Below are 3,981 nucleotides of genomic sequence, written 5' to 3'. Positions count from 1 at the left end.
CCCTGCGTAATCCCCGGATTGTGAAAATCTAAATATCACAATGGCGCGAATATTCAAATAGCTTATTTATCATAGATAATATTGTTCCTATCATGATCGATTTATTATATTTAAAATGACCACGATGGAACTTTAACAGGAAAAAACCCTTTATTATGTTAATTTGCATATATATGGATATCAGGAAAAATCTTTACTACTTCAGCATAAGAAATCTATAGATGTTAAACATCCGCGGATTCAGGCAGGGGCGCTCACGAAGAGCGCTCCCTCTATCCCTCCTCCCCCCAAAAAAAACATCCATTGAACAGTTAAAAAGATCTGTTTAAACAAGTATCTATTTTCAGTTGTATGCTTCGTAGTTCGTAGTTCAATCACCAGGCAAAACAAGTTTCTGTGACCTAGCAGCTGAGGTAAACACAATATTTTCATACTCGATCATAGAAAAGTCGACGGATATATCTTTGTCTTGGTTATTTTATGAATGTTTACATTTAAAATAATTGGAAATGGTGAGTTTCACATGTTCAAAGCGTATTTGAAAGAAAGATATAATCCCTGGATTTCATGCCTAAAGGACAAGACTGAATTTTTTCTGCTCTAAGATATTACATTCTATTGTAGTACACATGAGGTATCTTGGAATTATAATTTTCTGAATAATACTATCATAACTGAATGTAATATTTTGCACTTATCTAAAAAAAAATCTATAATGGGTATGGTTACAATTAAGAATGTAGATAGGATAAAATAAAAGATGTACGTGCATTTGCAAACCTAAACAAACATATTCAATTCTAATTCTTTGCCTTTCATATATATTTTATCCATATTTGGAACTTTATTTTTTCTAAATTAAGGTATTTGTAACAAATTACAGCTATTTGCAACAAATTGTAACATTAGATTCAATCTTTACCCAAATCCGTTCCTAGTTTAGTAAAAGAGTGTAAGACATGGTAACCATAGTTCACTAATGATTACCATTGGGTCCCACCGGTAACCAATTGTTACTGTTTGTATGTTACAAAATTACCAATGGTAGAACCTGGAGAGCACCTAATATGTATAGGAAAAAAGAACACACTCATACATCTAATTATAACTATTTTCTCTAGTAGAACGGTTGAAAGACATGGCCCGACAAAAAATAAAAATGGCGATGCATTCCGGTCAGACTTTTTTAAAAAAAAAAAAAAAAAAATGAGACGATACTCTTTTCCATACATTTTTATTTTTAATGGTTGTAAGTCCATCCACTAATGCTGTACGTGAATATAAATGTATTTAATTTGTGGATATTTCGTTTTATATCATTAATGGATGTGGATCTTGACCATTAATAATATCAATCTGGAATTTATCATGAGTGAATGAAAGAATGATTCATAAGTAAACCATCGTTTCATGTCAGGAAGTCCTTTGTCCCCAAGAGATACCTTCATAAAGAGTGGATATCAAAAGAAACACTTGACATGATACAAGAGAGGAAAGAAAAGAAAGCATCTGTGAATCCCAGCAGAACGATAGGTTTTGAGAATGTGAAAGCTTTTATAATAAGAGGGCTAAAAAACTAGACAGAAGGAAGTATAGATGTAGTGGCATAGAAAGCACAAATAGCGCAAAACATGAAGGAAACATATGACATCATAAAGGACCTGTCTGGTAGGTACAATAGACCACAAGACAGGAAAGCAAATTTTAGGGGATATTTCGCAAAGGAAAAGATGGATGGAACATTTTGAAGAATTTTTGAATGAATTAATGCCAATGAAAAAGGTGAAGATAACGAACAGTGATCGATCCAAAAAAAAAATCTACAAACAATACAAAACTGTAAACAGGGCATAAAACATGGACCCCCGGAAATTCCATGGGTGCCAAGGAGGAGTAAGCATCCCCTGTCGTCTGGTCAAACCTGCAGCGCTATGTTTTGAACAGGTAGACGGAATATTCCGAAGTCGAATTTAGTATAAAAACAAAGGCCTAACAATTGGTATGAAATACGTCACCCAAAATACGACCCAATGATAGGTTATATTTGCTAACATGGTCATTATAATCTGACTTTAAATGAGATTGTTGAAATCCCTGTAACATCAACTTATCTGTCAGTAGCCTCACTCGGTTTAAAATTTGATTGTACTTGGAGAATGTTCTTAAATATCGAATAAGTTGGTGATCGCAGAATGTTACTTACATAAATAAGGAAAGTTGACGATGGAAAAGCTGCATTCATCTCGTTTGTATACGATGTAGTTGTTAGTTGCCCTTATTGTCTACAGTCAGTAAACATCCAGATGTGAAACAGATGTGGCAGACCCTGTGGTACGTGTCTTCTATATCGAGTCGACATATGAATGGAAATTACAATTGTTAAGTGATGAAACGCCGTCAATATATCTAAATGTCGAGTTGAAGGCCACAGCAATTGTTTTCTTCTTCTCAGTTTTTGAATAAAATCTGCTTCATAGGAATGTAAAAAAGGTCGGCTAATAAAGGAGCAGCGCAATTAGTAGTGTACCCATCGAATTTAAAATAGTTTGTTGGAAGATCTGGTCTACGAAGACTACATATTAGTTCTCGACGAGGAACTACAGCATCCTTTTAATGTCAACTTCAGAGTACTTGTGTGTAGAAGCAGAGTGTTTTTAATAAAGTAATTTTGTTGTTCACCAATCACAAGACATGAAAATTTCCTAGTTCCATTATCATATCAAAGAAGCAGTTGCCTACGACATCAATTTTTTTTTTTTTTCATTTATCATAAGGAATGGTTGTATAAAGTGTAGAAAAGTAGTACGTTCTGATGTTCCTGACATTTGAAAAATTTAGTGATTAAAAATTTTTAAAAAGTTCTTTGGAGTTTTTGAGAATCCACATCTGATTTACATTACTTCTAGAATATGCCGTAGAACAGTACGTCTGAAGCATACTATAATTCACCTAACTCACTGCCAGCTATATAGAACACACATGGATATAAATGTAACCTGCAGTAAATCAACCAGAGGATGTAAAAACAGCTTTAAAACATCTAAAGAATGGCAAGTCAACTGGAACTGACAGTATTCCTGGGGTACTCAAGACAGACATAGAAACGACAGTAGATTTGATTTACTCTCTATTTAAATGAACAAATGGGCCTTTGCCCCAAAAGGGGTAGCAGGCATAATTTTATGTAAGTAATTAGGGATGAAAGAGTAGTACGTTAATAAGATGACGAACAATGATTATTCTCAAAAGTCCATTTAAGCAATACAAGTTATAGCAGAGCCAACACGGATCAGGTACCATGGAGGAGTAAGCATCCCCTGTCGACCGCTCACACCCTCCGTTTGCTCCTTGTCATGATTGGGTAAACGGAAAAATCGGCGTAGACAATTCAGTGTGAAAATAATGGCCTAATATTGTGTATGAAAGACGTCAGTCAAATTCCACATATTGAAAGATTGTATTTGCAAACAAGGTCATTATATCGACCATAACATCTGCAAAATGTTGACTTTAAACGAGATTGTTGATCCTTGTTTCATAAACTTATTTACCACTAGCCAGTCTAGTTGTTATATTACTACACAAATAAGGGAAGATGAGGATAGAAAACTTGAACTCATAACGTTTATCATAAAGTTTAGTTGTTAGTTTGCCATCAATGTCTTTTTCTAGTAAAACATCCAAATATGAAACAGATGTGCCAGACTCTGTGGTGTCCTTTATTTCGAGTGCAAGGGGATATATCGAATCAACGTAGGAATGAAACTGAATATAGTTAACTGATAAAACGTCGTCGATTTATCTAAATGGCAAATTTTAGTCAACAGCAAGATATCTTCTTTATAAACACCCGTAATCGAAGATTCGGGGGTATATAGTTTTTGCCCTGTCTGTCCGTCTAGCTGTTTGTCCGCAAAAACGTTAACCTTGCCCACAACTTTTGATTGGTGAGCTATGGCTTTCATATTTCACAAGTGTATT

Source organism: Saccostrea echinata, unplaced genomic scaffold, assembly GCF_033153115.1.
Source record: "Saccostrea echinata isolate AGI-Se365-2 ecotype Australia unplaced genomic scaffold, CSIRO_AGI_Sech_v1 ptg000001l, whole genome shotgun sequence".
Classification (NCBI taxonomy): Eukaryota; Metazoa; Mollusca; class Bivalvia; order Ostreida; family Ostreidae; genus Saccostrea; species Saccostrea echinata.
This window is presented reverse-complemented; position numbering follows the sequence as displayed.